Source organism: Chrysochloris asiatica, unplaced genomic scaffold, assembly GCF_000296735.1.
Source record: "Chrysochloris asiatica unplaced genomic scaffold, ChrAsi1.0 scaffold00050, whole genome shotgun sequence".
NCBI lineage: Eukaryota > Metazoa > Chordata > Mammalia > Afrosoricida > Chrysochloridae > Chrysochloris > Chrysochloris asiatica.
Genome location: NW_006408568.1, coordinates 11,380,750 through 11,397,867, shown reverse-complemented (window position 1 = coordinate 11,397,867; position 17,118 = coordinate 11,380,750). Strand labels below are relative to the sequence as shown.

Sequence of the window (17,118 nt, the reverse complement as noted above, 5' to 3'; positions counted from 1 at the left end):
AGGATGAATGTAAAGCTAATTTCTCCCATGTAAGCAATCACAAAATTCAAATTTTAAAAAAAAAAACAAAAAAAAAACTGGTTAAACATAGACAACAAAGACAATATTCTATATTCTACTTTGGTGTGTAGCATCTAGGTCTTAAAATAAGCTTATGAGCGGTCACTAACGTACACTCTTTTGATGTCAAGAGTAAGGATAAGTGATGGAAATTAAAGATGATGGGAAACAATTAGTCTAATGGACAAATGGATCATGTGAACATCAATCTCCATAACCCTGAGACCAGGACTAGATGGTGTCTAGCTACTACCACCAACTGCACTGAAAGGAATCACATTGTTGTTAAGTACCATGGAGTCACTTCCAAATCATAGCGACCCTGCACAGGGTTTCTGAGGCTGTAAATCTTTACGGGAGCAGAATGCCTCATCTTTCTCCTGCGGAACCACTGTTAAGTTTCAAACTGCCAACCTTGAGGTTAGCAGTCTGATTCATAACCACTACGCTCCCAGAGCTCCTTTAAAGGGATCATACTACAAGGTCCTAAATAGAGTAAGAGTGAGAGAAAATGTAAAGTGAAATCAAAACCATTTTAAAAAATAATGCTTACTTGTGGAACCCCGAACTATGGCCCTTGGTCACCCTTCAGGCTTGTAACTGAACTTACCCCTGTAGCTCAACTGTCAGCCAAGCAATAGATAGGTATATATGAGAGAGGACAACATTAGTGAGGTATGCACACCATAGCACAGAATAGTCAACCATTAGAGATCAAAGGGACAACATTTACCTAAGGACAAAATTCAGAAGGATGGGGAAAAGATTACAGAAACAAGAAATACAGGGAGGGAGTTTTGTGATGTTATGTTGAGAGGGATTGCAATCGAGAAGAAAGGAAGTGTATGATTTGCTGAATGTAAAATGGATAATCTGTTCTGTAAACCTTCACTCAAGTCACAATAAAAAGCTTCAAAAACACTTATTAAATATGTAAAAAATTATAAATATAAAAGTACATATCTTTTGCACAATTCAAACAAACTACTGAATACATTGTGACTCATCTGTTTCTTTCCCTGCCAAAGATTTAGCTTGTTCAAATAGTTGGCCAGATGAGCAATCTGAAGAAACTAAGGATAATTTAACCCTCTGTTTATATACCAATTTGTTGGCATCTCTGCACTTATATCAAGTAAAATATCATGATCCTCCAATAATAAATGCAATATACACAACCATACAATAAATGGTTTGCTTTTCTTTAGACTAGAATCAGGGAATGCAGTGGAGCTATAGGATTAATACTGGACTGCTAACCAAAAGGTCCTGGTGTGGGACTGTGGGTTAATACGCTGGATTGCAAAATCAGTTTGATCCACAAGGTCAGTGGTTCAAGCTCACCAACCTCTCCTTGAAAACCCTATGCAGCGTTGCTATGAGTTGGTTTGAGTCAGAACGGCCTCAACAGCACTTAACAACAACAACTAATCTTACGAGTCCTGGTGTGGGACAATGCACTGAACTGCTGCCAGGTCGATGGTTCAATTTCACCAGTCACTCCTTGGGAGCCCTACAGAGTCACTATAAGTTGGAACCTACTGGACGGCACTTATCAACAACAAAAGAAAAATAACCAAAATACACCACGCTTTACAATTTTCATTAAATTATTTCAGGAAGTTCTGTTTTCCACCATTTACTTCCACTTAGATAAAATTATAGTAAGATTGTTAAGTACTCTAATAACAGTGTAACACATCTATATAAACCCTGTTTACAGAGAGAAAATGTAAAAATTCAGATAATAAGTTAAAACTGGAATTTTAAACAGTAACAAAGTTTCTTGGCTACTAGATCTCTAGTTTAAAGGTTCACTGGTAGTATGACCAGGAGAAAAAAAACATTTTCCAGGAAATTTGTTCTAAAGTTCCACAAATTAACATGAAATCCAATAACTGCATTTTCTAATCCATGCTTTCTTAGTTCCTATAGATTCCTTTCAACTTCAACGCATACAACATGGAATCCTAGAACTTATTCCAAAAGAAGTAAAATAAAATAAACCTTAACAAACATTCACCCCACCCAACTGAGAAATGCAACTGAGCAGGATGTCATTTGAAAAACTCAGCCAGACACTCAGTACTGTTTTCTAGACTCTCTTCTAACTGAATGAACATACATGCCTAACTGAAAAACCATCTAGTTCAATCTTGTAACAAGCTGCCCTGGAAACAATTTCATTCAGCAGTTGGCGTTTCCAGGTAACATAGAGAAAAAAGTCTCACACTTTCCCACAAACATATACACATAAAATCTGACTTGCACAATCAATTAACCAAGTTTCCCATTTACGGGTATAAAGTTTGTGGATATTAAACCCCACATAATTGTAAAAGCCAATAAAGACATAAATTCAAAATAGACATAAAATCTAATTACCATGTTCTACTCCTAGGTATAATGAGCTCTGGTAGTGTAGTGGTTACAAATCGGGCTGCGAACCTCAAGGTCAGCAGTTCGAAACTACCAGCTGTTCCGTGGGAGAAAGATGAGGCTTTCTGCTCCCGTAAAGATTTACAGCCTCAGAAACCGGTACAGGGTTGCTATGAGTGGGAACCAACTCCACGACACACAACAACTCCAAGAGAAATGAAAACACATTATCTATACGGGAACTTATACACAAAAGGTAGAAACAACCTAAATCAGCTGATGAATACTAAATAAAATGCATCTTTGTACAGTGTAGCATTATTTGTCCATATAAAAGGAATGAGGAGCCCTGGTGTGGCGCTAAGGGTTAATGCACTAGACTGCAAAGTCAGTTTGAACTGGAAGGTTGGTGGTTCAAGCTCACCAGTCGCTCCTTGGAAACCCCCCTAGAGGGTCGCTATGGGTCAGAACCAACTTGACGGCACTTAACGACGACGATGATAAAGGAATGAAGTAGTGATACATACTACCAAATGAATGAACCCTGAAAACTTTATGCTAAGTAAAAGAAATCAGCTGCTAAACACCAAATGTTATGATTCCACTTATACTTGAAATGTCCAAAACAAGCAAATCTTATACAGTTAAAAAGCAAATTGGTTGTTGCTTGGTATGGGATGAGGGCTAAGTGTGGGAGTGACTCCTATTAGGTATGATTTTTCTTTCAGGGTAATGAAAATGGTTACACAGCTGTGAATATACTAAAAATCATTGAATTGTAGGACTGGTGAATTATATGTATGCTAAAAGGAACCCTGGTGGGTAGCGCAGAGGTTACGAATAGGGCTGCAAACCTCAACTACCAGCTGTTCCGTGGGAAAAAGAGCTTTCTGCTCCTGTAAAGATTTACAGCCTCGGGAACCCTGTACAGGGTCACTATGAGTCGGAACCAACTGCACAGCACATAACCACCAATGGTCTCAACGAAGCTGTTTAAAAAAAAAAAATCAGCTACTCTGAAAATGGCTCCCCCTTCAATTCTGTAATATTAAATAAGAACTCTTGGTTTTTTGGATTAAGATCTGAATTAGATTCATGCTTGAAAAAAGTGTTAAAAAGCACCATAGTTTGTTTCAAGATTCGGTTTCGTATATCTAATGTATTTCTCAAGAAAAGTAGTTTTAAAACAGTGATTATTATTGCTGCATATCACTTATCCTAAATACCTGTTTGAGGTATTCATAACTATGTATTAACTGATTAACTAGCGAGTACACCTGTCTTACAAGGCTAGCTGGATTCAACCTTACCCACCCTAAATTGAATTCAACTGCTATGGTAGGAGTTGAATTCCTCCACAATCAAATGAGTCATTGGGAGAGGGGGGAACATTCAGAATAGTACCTGACCATTCAGAATTAAGTGAATTTCAAAACGCTGAACTGCCTATTATCAAATAAAGAGAGCTTAAATAACAGCTTAAATCTTTTCAATCTGCAGGATACACATGTGCAAATACAAATGTCCAACGAGAGTACATGAAGTCTAAGCCTTTCACCTCCTACACAGCATTTGCTTCATTTCCCGGGGTGGGGGTGGGGTGGGGGTGGTGTCTTTTTTTAAAAAAGACACCAGAAGGGTGTGGCAACTCATCCAAGGTCACACAACAAGTCAAGGCAGAGATCAACATTCGGGTTTCTCCAAACCTCCAGGGGAACGCTTAACTGGCAATTTCACAAAAGGAAGATTTTGTTTGTTCTGCTTTACCAAAAAGTGGGGGAGGGAGACAAACTGTCAGCTCAGTTCACAACTGCTAACTAGGCACAGAGAGCGAAATTGACGACTAAGAGCTACGGATAAATAAACTCTTGCGTGGGGAGTGGTTAACAGCTAAAGAAAATTACAATCAGCTCAGACCAAGAGAACTAGCCGGATCGTCCAGCGTTCAACCCTCGTTAGTTAAAGCCTCAACTCAAAAAGTCTGGGCGTTCTCTCTCACATTCTGTTATGAAGAAACTTAGGATCCTCCTTTTCCGTCCCCTTGTAATGTTGAAACAAGAGCTTACTGTGAACCTTACTGTCTCTGAGAGCAAGGCAGGTTTTTAAGAATTTAAAATAAGTGGTCCAGGACTCTAAGAATCAAAGACTTGACAGGACGGGTCTATAACCATGCCAAGTGAATCGCCTGAAAACCTCTTCCGCGATTAAGGGAAGCCCACGTTCCCCATCCTGGTCCTAAAAACGGAACACGAGTTTCCCAAGTGAAGAGACATATGGGGTAGAAGCGTGATGTAGAAAAGGGGCTAAGTTCCTACGTCTCAGGAAGCCCACTTAGGGAGAAGCTACGCTCAACATGCGGTGAGACCACGCTGGGCAAGTCCAATATGATGAAATAGACCCCGTGGCTTCGCGGACTCTAAGCGAAGTCGGCACATAAACACACTTTCTCTCACTCACGAGTCGCTGGGACCACTGGGGAGCCGCTGGAGTCGGCAGTCTCTAAACACCGTCCTACTGAGGTGAAACCGCCTCCTCCTCACCCCGTTCTGTGTGCCCGAAGCCCCACTCCCCTCACCTGGCCCTGGCCCCTGCCCCAGAAGAGACGAAAGAAGAGGCGGTGGCGGCGGCGGCAGTTGCTTCGGACAGGGTCCCCCAGCAGTGGTGCTTTCTTCGACCCACGGCCCTAATCTACTGCCGCCGCCATGATGGAGGGTGAGGTCACCCCCAGTCTGCTTACGTCACGGCCAGCGTCAGGGAGGGCCCGGGACGCCGAGGAGCGCGGGAAGGGGGCGGTCCTGTTCTCCCTAATGGAAGATCTGACACTTGAGGTCTGAAGGGCTTTTCGCGCACACGTGACTCAGAAAAGCCGATCCTTCTAGCCCGCTCTTCCCACGAGTCGCTCAAATCTATGATTCCTAGGATTTCCGAGGCGCCCTCTAGCTAAGTCATTTCCGGTCGAGAGGGTTAGATGAAAGAGAGATGTAAATACTGGAGAATAAAACTACCAGCTGTTCCGCAGGAGAAAGATGAGGCTTTCGTCTCCCGTAAAGATTTACAGCCTCAGAAACGCTGTACAGGGTCGCTATGAGTCGGAACTGACTCCACGGCCCATAACCACCACCACCACCACCAAGTATGGCGAAATAAACAAGTATGGAGAGGGACGTTAGTGATTAGCGGTTCCGCTGAAAAGAGTATTGCTGCGTCCATGAGATATGTTCAGTTCTGCGAATGGAAGCGTGTGGAAGCGAGTGCTAAAGACACGAGTGCTGCAGGGTTTGCACCCACTTGCCAGGGACTATCGCCCTTGAAGGTTGGAGAAGATTTCCTTGAGATGATGAGGGGGTAGAGGAGATAGAGGGAAGTCCCGAGCAGAGGCACTATTGGAAATTAAGGCAGCAATAAAATCCTGTGTTCCCAGCACGTAGCACAGTGCCTGGAATAACAAACAAATGTTAACAATGACTATATCCTAATTCTGTGTGTTTAATAAATATTTGTTTACTCGCGTCCAAGCGTCCCTTAGGGGAAGTCACTGAAGTTACCTAACGGAAAGGGCATTTAATATCCAAAACGTGTTTTAAGGAAGTCAAAACTGGGCGTGTTGTGTACTTGAGACGACTTGAAACAAAGAGAGAGTTGAAGATTATGAATTAACTAGAAAATTGTAAGAAACCAGACCAAAAGTAATGAAAGCCTGATGGGGAACTTCTTTATGGGGTGGTGAAAGCGTTCCAAAATTCATTGTAGTGATGGTTGATCCACCAAATAGTGAATTACATGACATGTGACGTCCCTCAATAAAGCTGTTTAAAATGAAGTGATAAAGACCTGAACTGAACTGATAAAACGGTAGGGGAAATAAAAAGATCGAGGCTAATGTCATCAGACTCTTTAAGCCAGACAGAAAATGACTACTAAAGGAGGCTTGCCAAGAAAACATTTAGCAACCCTTTAAGAAACTTAACACTTATCTTAATAACTATCTAAAATCCAGTCCATATTTCTATTTCCCCAGTTGTACAAGTAATCGACATAACGGCACTTAACAAGTAACTGCTTTATAGTTATTTTGCTTTCTAAACCAGGATTTAATCATTGTATTTGCAAATGCATTGCATTTGGTTATTATATCTTTTACTAGTCTCAATTTTTTTATGAAGTCCTGATGTGGAGCTATAGAATAAGCAAGGTTATGGTTCAAAACTCACAAACTGCTCCTCCCAAACCCTATTCAGGGTCACCATGAGTCAGAACCAATTTGAAGGCACAAAACAACAGCCAAGTTTTTTCTTTTGTTTTTTCAATACCTTTTTTTTTTTGGTTTTTTTTAAGTAAAGTTCAGGAAGAGTGTGAAACCAGTAAGCCAACTGATACATAGGAAAACTTCATTTGAAATGTTATCAAGCTATGGGAATAGGTTATTTTTTTTTACTTCCAAATTGACCAGTGTGAGCCCTTTCAAGCACACTTCTGTTTCAAAGGACACTGGAGTCTGTAGAGATTACTTGGGAACTGAGCAAATGAGATGTCCAGACTCACCTTTCCTACCCCAAACCGAAAAATCCAAGGATCCTGGATTCCTCTTGTTGGTAAGTGCCACCGAGTTTATTCCAGCTCATAGTGACCCTGCATAGCATTTCAATGAGCAGCTGGTGGGTTTGAACTGCCGACCTTGTGGTTTACAGTCCAGTGGTGATCCAACAGCACCACACAAAATAATGTTTAAAAAACAAGTTGAGGATGTTAGTTATACTGATGTCTATCAGGGTCCTAGCTTCTAAACCCTTTAAATGAACAGATCGTGGAAATGTATATTTTTTAAGTGATTGATTCAATTTTGTTGTTAAGTGCTGTCAAGTCACTTCCGACCTTGTATAGGGTTTTTAAGGAGCAGCTGGTGAGCTTGAACCACCGATCTTGTAGTTCAAACAACTTTGCAGTCTGACGCATTAGCCCACAGCACCACACCAGGACTCTGATAAATTCCATTCCATAGAGACCTTCAAACACAGTAAATATGTTTTGAATAGAACAAATATGAAGGTTTTATTTGTGTTTTTGTTTTATGTTGCCTACTGAAAACATGGACTCCTAAAAGAAAATATGGAGGCCTGTTGTAGGATAACTACTGGATTGCTAATCAAAAGGGAAGCGGGTCAAACCCAGCAGCCACTCCTTGGAAACTCTATACAGGGTCACTATGAATCAGAACCAATTCAATGACATTTAACAACAACATCAACACACACTGAAAATACTCCAACATTTATCTGTCACTTTATCATACTATTGTTGCTTGTGTATTGCTGTGATGCTAGAAGCTATGGCACCAATATTTTAAATACCAGCAGGGTCACCTATGGTGGATGGATTTCAGGGAAGATTCCAGACTAAAATAGATTAGGAAGTAGGACAGGCAGAATACTTCTAAATGGTTACCACTGAAAACCTTATGGAGAGCAGGAGAACATGTCAGATATAGTCCCAGAAGATAAGCCACACAGGTTGGAAGGAATTCAAATTACTACTGGGAAAATACTCCTCAAAGTAGATTCGACCTTAATGACATAAATGGAGCAAAAATTTCAGGACCTTAATTTGCTGATAGGGCACAACTCAAAATGGGAAGAGACAGCTACAGACATCCAAAATCATAACATGCAGTGTATGAGGTATGTATCGAGGAAAATGGGAAGTCATGAAAAAAGGAAATGGAATATATAAATACCTTAGGCATTGTTGTTCAAACAGCTACCCTTTGGTCTATGTACAGGTTCCTCATGAGCACAATTAAGTGTTCCGGAATACTCATTCTCTGCACTGTTGTCCATAGCTTGTCATGATCCACACAATTGAAAACCTTTGCGAAGTCAATAAAACACAGGTAAATATCCTTCTGGTATTCTCTGCTTTTAGCCAAGATCCATCTGACATTAGTAATGATATTCCTTAATCCACGTCCTCTTCTGAACCCAGCTTTAACCTCTAGAAGTTCTCTGTCAGTGTGTGGTTGCAGCCATTTTTGTATTATCTTTAACAAGATTTTACTTGCATGTGATATTAATGAAATTGTATGATGAGTTCTGCATTCCGTTGGGTCACCTCTCTTTGGAATGGGCACAAATATGGATTTCTCCAGTCAATTGGCCAGGTAGTTTTCTTCCAAATTTCTTGGTACAGATGAATGAGTGTCTCCAGTGCTGCATCAGCTTGTTGAAAGATTTCAGTTTATATTCCATCAACTCCTGGTGCCTTGTTTTTTACCAATGTCTTCAATGCACTGTGGACTTCTTCCTTCAATATAATTGGCTCTTTATCATGTGCTACCTCTTGAAATTGTTGAACACTGACTATTTCCCTTTGGTATAGTGACTCTGAGTATTCCTTCCATCTTCATACGACGTTTTCTGCATCATTCAATATTTTGTCCATAGAATCCTTAAATACTGCAAGTTGAGGCTTGAATTTTTTTTTTTTATCTTCAGTTCCCCCAGCTTTAGAAATGCTGAGTGTGTTTTTCCCTTTTGGCTTCCTAACTCCAGATCTTTGCATATTTCTTTTTAATATTTGACTTTGTCTTTTCAAGCTGATCTTTGAAATTTTCTATTAAGCTCTTGCACCTCCTCATTTCTTCCATTTGCTTTAGCATCTCTACGCTGGAGAGCAAGTTTCAGAATCTCTCCTGACATCCATTTTGGTCTTTCCCTTCTTCTTAGTCTTCTTAAAGACTTTTTGCTTTCTTCCCACATGATGTTCTTATTGTCATCCCACAACTCCTCTGGTCTTCACTTTTTAGTGTCTAATGAATTAAATCTGTTCTTCAGATGATCTCTAAATTCAGGTGGGATATATTGCAGGGCATATTTAGGCTCTGGCAGACTTGTTTTAATTTTCTTCAGCTTCAGCCTGAACTTGCACATAAGCAATTGATGGCCTGTTCCAGGGTCTGCACCTGGCCATAGGATACGCACTGTAATTCAAACAACAAATTTGGTGATTCAAGCTCACAAGCAACTGAGCGGGAGAAAGATGAGGCTTTCTACTCCCCCAAAGATTTAAAGCTTCCAAAACCCTACACAGAGTCGTTATGAGTTGGAACCACTGACTTAAGGGCACTTAACAACAACATAGTCACAGCAATCTCACACAATCAAAACCCCTACAGGCTTTTTAGGAATAATAGTAATAATAAAAGGATGACAAGTTGATTCTCAAAATTATTAAAGAAAATCAATGGCCCTAGAGTCCTGGTGTGGTGCTGTATAATAAGCACCGTTTTGCTAACTACAAGGTCTGTGTTTCACCTAGCAGTCACTCTTTGAAAATCCTATAAAGGGTCGCTATGAGTTGCAACAGATTCAACAGCACTTAACAACAGAAAATCTCCCCAAATTGCAGATCTCAATACCTGGTTCTAAGACTATATATAAGCTGTAGTTTCCAAAATGATGTACTGGCATAAAGATAGACAAATCCATCAACATAAAGCACAGAAATGGGCCTTCACAACATATGGTCAATTAGTTCTTGATAAAAGGCACCAATGCAATTTAATGAGGAAGGGAAAGTCTTGTCAGCAAATGGTTGTGAAACAGATACATATTCTATCTCAGAGTACAAAAAAATTTCATTTGAGATGGATTATAATTCAAAATGTAATAGCAAAATTTGTAAAGCTTTTAGAAAAAAAATATCTTCACAACCTTAGGGTAGCTCAAGATTTCTTAGACCACCAAAAGCAAGAGCAATATGACAAAAAGTATTTAAATTATTTTAATGTATTCAATTTAATAATAAAAATATTTAATTGGACATCCTCAAAATTAAAACCTTTTGCTCATCAAAATATACTATTAAGAAAATGGAAGGAAAAAAAAAAAAACTACAGACTGGGAGAAAATATTCACAAAATATATATCTGACAAAGAACTTGTGTCAAGAGAATTACACAAGTGTTTTTCTTTTCAAGGGCCTGATCAGGCAGCACACTCATAGAGACTATTTTGTGAGGTGTTCAGCAACAGATGGAAACTACTAGAGGATTACAAACTGGGAGTGATGGGTGCCATCTGGGTTTTAAGTCGCTGTTTCTGCTGTGTGGAAAATTGGTTGGAAAAGGGCGAAAGTGAAAAAGGGCAGGCAGCTGAGTTAGAATTATGCTACTTTCTGCTGCCATTTGTTATTACGTTGCTTAAACATCCCCAGGTAGAAATGATCTACAGTAAATTCTAGTCTTTACCTCTTGGTCCTCCCCTACAAATAAGCTCATCAGCTAGCCCCTCCATTACTGACTCAATTTCTAATGAAACCATAGAATGAAGCTTGAGTTTCACTGCTGGAGTAGGTAACACACTGCCAGAAACCACCCCTTTGTGACTAACCTGGCAGTTCTCTAGGATAGTATTTTGGTGAAGCCATAGCAAGTAAGCCTATCCAGGGATGGGATTTTTGAAATATTAAAAAAAAAAAAAAAACTCTTTCAAGAGATTCTTAACAAGATCTAAGACAGCAAAGGAGGCAATTGAAATAGGAAAACTACCAATCCATTACTCTACGCATATCCTGATCTTTTTCACTTCAGTGATGGTCTGTGTGAAGCTTATCACATTCTTAACGGACAGGTCTTGGCCTGTTCCTTGGTGAATCAGCAAAATACTGAAGCTGTGGTTTTAAAGAACATTCACATGAGGGATGGTGGGGCAGGACTCAAAAAGGGATGTTAACTGTATCTGTAACGATTTCTTTTTCTTTTTTGAAATTTTTTATCGAGGAGTGAAGGCTTACTAAACAGACCATCTGTTTTACAAAACTGCGGAATGCTTCACAAATTTGTGTGTCATCCTTGCACAGTAACTGTTTCCTTTATCTAAAAATTAAAACCTTTGGAAAGACTGCCGCTGCTGCCCGGCAGTCGCTGCCGGGAAGGTTATTCCAGGGCCCACAGTTTCCGAGGACTGCCGCCGCTGCCAACTTACCATGAAGCCAGTGAATCATGACGCTCTGAACGGGATTTATTCAATGTTGCTCTGTGCGATTGTATTACTCTCCTGGGGGTATGTCATAGATCTGTCAACTGTAGCTGCGCGACCACAGCTAGCAAAGGAATACTAAGACAAAATCTTCCACGTGAATGAAAATTTGTAGTTCCTTTAGATTTAACTCTGCAGATATAACTCTATTTCATACTTATCTAACCTCTCTAGATTGAAAAATAAATACCATAATGTAAACTTTCAAAAAAATCAATTCTTCGTGGTCTTAAAAGCTTTCAATTGGCCATCTACGGTGCAAGTATTGTCCTCTCCCCATCCAAAGCAAAAAGACTGAAGCAAATCAAAGATTCATGGAAACACAGGACTAATGGCCCACACAAACCTTAACGTTCAAGACTCTGAGACCAGAAGAACTTGATGGGGCACAGTTAGACCTCTGCCAAAGGAGGTCTGGAGAAAGTGGGAGAAAAATGTGGAACAAAACTCAAAATTATAAAAGAGCAGTCTTAACTGGTTTGATAGAAACTAGTGAAGCTCTTAAGAATATGACCTGTAGTCACCTTTCAGGTCTGGAACTGAACTCACCCCCAGACAGACCTGCAGTCTAGTACAGTAATTTTGGTGAAGCCATTAACAAATAAGGATAAACACTAGACCACAGGGTTGGTTTGAACTGCAAAACTGATACTTAACAACAACATAGGTGAACCTGGTGGGGCACTGTAGGATAAGCATTGGATTACTAATGGTAAGGTTGGCAGTTCAAACCCACCAGTTCCTTCTTGGAAATCCTTTACAGGGTCATATGAGTTGGAATCGGCTATTAACAACAAAATAAGGTGAGCAATAGTACCAGGGAGGTACTTGATTTACTCCTTAGAACAATCAATCATTTAAGATCTAAAGGACAGCATTTGTTGTTGTTTTTATGTGCCGTGGAGTTGGTTCCGACTCATAGTGACCCTGTACAGAGTTTCCGAGGCTGTAAATCTTTACAGGAGCAGAACGCCTCATCTTTCTCGCGCGGAACAGCTGGTAGTTTCGAACTGCTGACCTTGCGGTTCGCAGTCCGATTTGTAACCACTATGCTACCAGGACAGCATTTGCCCAGGGATAAAGGAGTCCTTTATGTAATTACTGTCTCTACACCAGCATTGGGAGTTCTGGTGTGGTGCTGTAGGGTAAGCACTGGACTGCTAAACACAAAGTTGGTGGTTCAAACCTACCAGCTACTCCTTGGAAACCTCATACAGGATCACTATGAGTTGGAACCACTCGAAGGCACTTAACAACAGCAGTTTCAATGGTTCCATACTGGACTGATCCCTGGGTTGAGCTCACCAGCTTTCTCCAAGGGAGAAGGATGAGGCTTTCTGCTCTCACAAAGACTTAAAAGTTCTCCGTAACCCTATACAACTTGAAGGCACTGAACAACAAGAAGAAAAAAGGAGTCCTGGTGTGGCACTGTAGGATAATCAGGAGACAGCTTAACCACAAGTTTGGGGTTTCAAACCTACCAGCTGCTAGTTGGAAACTATGAGTTGGAACAGACTAGAGTACAGCCCTTAACAACAACAAAGCTCCAAAGGCCTGAAGGAGGGCTGGGTCAGAAGGACTAATGGAAATGGTGAACACAGGGAGGAAGTGACAAGAGTGCTATGACATAGTAGCGACTGTGATCTATGTCACAAAACAGAACCTGTATGAATTGGTGAAAACCAATTTGATCTATAAACTATCACCCAAACCACATTAAAAAGTAAAGAAAAAAATACTTTTTTATTTAAAAGCATAAAAGTGACCAGTAAAGTAATTTAAACTGTGCTAAATTTTTTTACCTTTGAATCAAATTGGTCATTCAATTAGACTCTGTCTATGTTATTGTTGTTGTTAAGTGCCGTAGAGTCGGTTCTGACCCACAGCGACCCTGAACAGGGTCTCCGAGGCTGTAAATCTTTACGGGAGCAGAAAGCCTCATCTTTCTTCCGTAGAGCAGCTGGTAGTTTCGAACTACTGACCTTGAGGTTTGCAGCCCAATTCGTAACCACTACGCTACCAGAGCTCCTTAGACTTTGTCTATAGTTGAGTTAAAAAAAAAAAGATGGCATATTACTAAGTTGTAGTGAATAATTGGAAGTTACTTCTGGAGATTGGAATGGAGTGGGCAGGGGAAAAGATTTTTAATTTTATCCGTTTTTTTTCAAAGCAGGTACATGCTTGAGGGGGCTTCAAAAAGTGAAATTTGCCCATGGAACTTTTTTTTTTTAAGTTTTTGTGAATAATGTGATAGTTTACATGGGACAACATTAGCTTTACATTCATCCTATCATATAACGTTTCATTGCCATGGTTACAATCCCCTCCATGCATCATCAACCAACCAAGCCTGCCCCCCAGTTGTCAGCACACAGCCCCTCTTCCTCTCTGGACCTAAAGTCCCCAGCGGCTCCATCTCTCCACGTCATCATCTCTGCCTCCATCTCTGGTGTCACTGCTTCTCTGGGTAGGGTCCCGCTCTCTGCTCGTCTCCCTTGATGGTCCCAGGGACCTTTGCTCCTAGACTGCAAAATCAACCACTCCCCTCCTTTTGCTACAAAACTTCTACCTTTACATTTCCAACCCTCACAGTCAGTCCTGATAGCAATTATTCATTATTGTACTTACAAGAGTCCTGTCCCCATCTCCTTTCATCAGCCTAGTCCAGACAGATTAGATACCACTCAGTGGAGATACCTTCCCTGCACCCTCTGGATCTAGGCTCCCTCTTGAAAGCTTGTAAGCCAGTCACTTCTTGCCTTTGTAGCCCCCCATTTTGGGTAGCCAATGTCTAAGTTGCCCATCCCTGTCTACCCTGTGTACCTAGGGGGTGGGAATGATCCTCGCCCGTAAAGATTTGTTCCCTCTTTTGAGCTACTGAATCCATAGGTATAGGTCAAGTTCATCAAATTGTATTAGATTACTCTTTTTTTCCCCCTCTTCTTTCTTCTTCTAGTGGAGTTCTGTCATCCAGCCATTGAAACCAGGTCAAGTGGGTATTATCTGCAAGTGTGGGTGTTCTTGTGCACCTCCCTCACGTCTTACCAGCTGGACACTTAACTCTCCACTCTAGTCCTCTGTGGCTATGTCACTGTCTCTGGGTCCAGGAGTCCCCAGGTCTTGTTATACTGCTGGCCAACCAGGTCTCCACCTGGGTTCACAGGAGTCTATTGAACAAGGTCGGACTTAGCTCACAACTTCATTGTTTTTCCCTCACTTCCCCTTATCAGTGACCAACGTGGTCACCAGTCAGACTACAAGCCTGCCAGTGTATTCCCCCTGAGTCTTTGTCTTGGAAGGGGGTTTGCCCTGAGGGGACCCCACCACTTGCCTTGATGTCTATCTTCTGTTCTTCTAGCCACTCCAGGCTGGTCTGCTTGTCCTTTTAAGTGGAGATTTCCTGCCTCAGAAGACTCTGGATGTTGTTCAGGATTCCACCTATGGTCTTATGCAATGCAAAGGCTCTGCAGGAAGCCTCCTTCACTGGGCAAGTTGTAGCTCCATTTTAGGTATTCCAATCAGTTATAGGCTGAAGACGGACTTATGTACTTTCTATGGTGATGTTTCTGGCTATTCCTTTCTCTCCCTGTCAAGTGTCTATTTTACAATGGTATGCAAGGGAAACCCACAGAACTTTTTGAAGTTCCTTCATATTATTTTATAATTTAACTATGAATAGACATGTCTAAGATTACAAAAAAAAAAAAAAAAACCCCAACAGATTTACAGTCTTGGAAACCCCATGAGGCAGTTCTACTCAGTCCTTTGTTGTTGTTGTTAACTGCAAATGGCTTTGCACTCCAGTGTATCACCCACAGCGCCACACCAGGACTCCACTCAGTCCTTTATGGTCATTGAATTGGAACCAACAGCAATGGGCTTGATTTGGTACATGGTACGTACATGCTGGTACAAGATGGCCAAACTTCGTCTCTCATATTTCAGACATATTGTCAGAAGGGACCAGTCACTGGAGAAGGATATCATGTTTGGTAAGATGGAGGGTCAGAGAAAAAGAGGAAGACCCCCAACAAGATGGACTGGCCAAGTGGTAGCATTGATGGACTCAAGCGTGGCAACAGTAATGAGGTTGGCCCAGGATCGGGCAGTGTTTCATTCTGCTGTGCATAAGGTCGCTATGGGTCGGTACCAACTCAATGGCACCTAACAACAACACATATCTGGAGTCCTGGAGTGGAGCTGTGGGCTAATGCACCAGACTGCAAAGCCATTTGAACTGCAAGATGGGTGGTTTAGGGTCACCAGCTGCTCCTCAGCAACCCTATAAAGGCTCGCTATGGGTCGGAATCAACTAGAGTACACTTAACAGCATAAATATCTGGCATCCTGGTGTGGCTCTGTGGGATAATGCATTAGACTGCAAAGTTGTTTGAACTGCAAGGTTGGTGGTTCAAGCTCACCAGTTGCTCCTTGGAAACCCTACACATGGTCACTATGGGTCAGAATCCACTCAGTGGTACTTAACAACAGCACGTTAATATCTGAATTATCCTTTTAACTTTTAATGTCTTACAATAATAAATTACAAAGGTCAGCACCCTGTTTTCCAAAACTCAAAAGCACATTGATCTAGACAATGCTACACAATCTATTTGATATTGAATGTTAAAGGAAGGTATAATCCTAGGAAGCTATCTTTCGGGGATGGTGAAGAATTTATTAATGCAAGAATTAACAAAGTGACAGAAACAATCATCTGGTTTAGCTAAATTATTAGTGTATTGGTCAAGTTAAAGTTAACCTAACTAGTTGCCTCATTAAGTCTATCGTGCTGTGGTTAAACCCTACCCTTTTCCCAACAATTTCAATCTTCTGAAGTTTAAGAATCTGTCACGTACTATACAACCAACACTGTACACTACTACAGACTGGGATACAATTGGGAGCATATACTGACTGAAGACGCACGGAGACTCTTAACCACAAGGTAAGGGTTGGATCCCAATAGGCTCTCCACAAATAAAGATGAAGCTTTCTGCTCCCGCAAAGATTTAAAGCCTCCGAAACCCTGTACCAGATCGGAGTCAGAACGGACTCGACGGCACTTAACAACGAAGACTTTTAAAAAAAAATGTGCGTCATTCTCATTTAAAGGACCAACTAACATGTTGTCTGTCTGATGTGATGCTGAGGACACAATATCACACATGTAGTCTTTCTGCCATAGTACACAACCTGAATCTAATTATCTAACCACATCGAGGAACTTTTTCTACAACGGACCCGTACTGTACAAAAATGTCAGAAAAGACAGTCTAAGAAACGGTTCCAAATTAAAAGATACAAGAAAGGCATGATAACTAATGACTAATCTCAGACGCAAAACACTCATTTCTCCTCTTCTATAAAGCAACTGGAATTTCAGAAAAACAGCGCAGGATAAGTCACGAGTTTGCGATATAAAAGGACACCGGAGCCGGGCAGCCTGCGCAGACGCTCTGTGAAGAAAGAGCCATATTGGGCGGGGCGAAGGCGGGACTTCCTGGACCAGCCTCTCTTCCCACTGGCTGAGAAGGAGCTTGAGGGGTGGACTGCACTGTCACTTGGCAGGAACCGGAAGCCAGAGGAAAGGAAGCAAAAGAAGCTGAAACCTACTCTTGATTTTGTCTTCCTTTCCTTCCACTGT

The 17,118-nt window shown here is 41.1% G+C and overlaps 1 protein-coding gene across 1 annotated transcript in view; it reads right to left on the bottom strand.

The window, feature by feature from the left end:
- The window catches only part of BCL2L13 (BCL2-like 13 (apoptosis facilitator)), a 102,765-nt gene extending 97,680 nt beyond the window's left edge, over positions 1-5,085 (bottom strand). Inside the window, exon 1 of the mRNA XM_006862782.1 lies at positions 5,015-5,085. The gene's annotated coding sequence lies outside the window, so the exon portion shown is untranslated. The remainder of the gene's footprint in view (positions 1-5,014) is intronic.
- Positions 5,086-17,118: the final 12,033 nt, after the last annotated feature.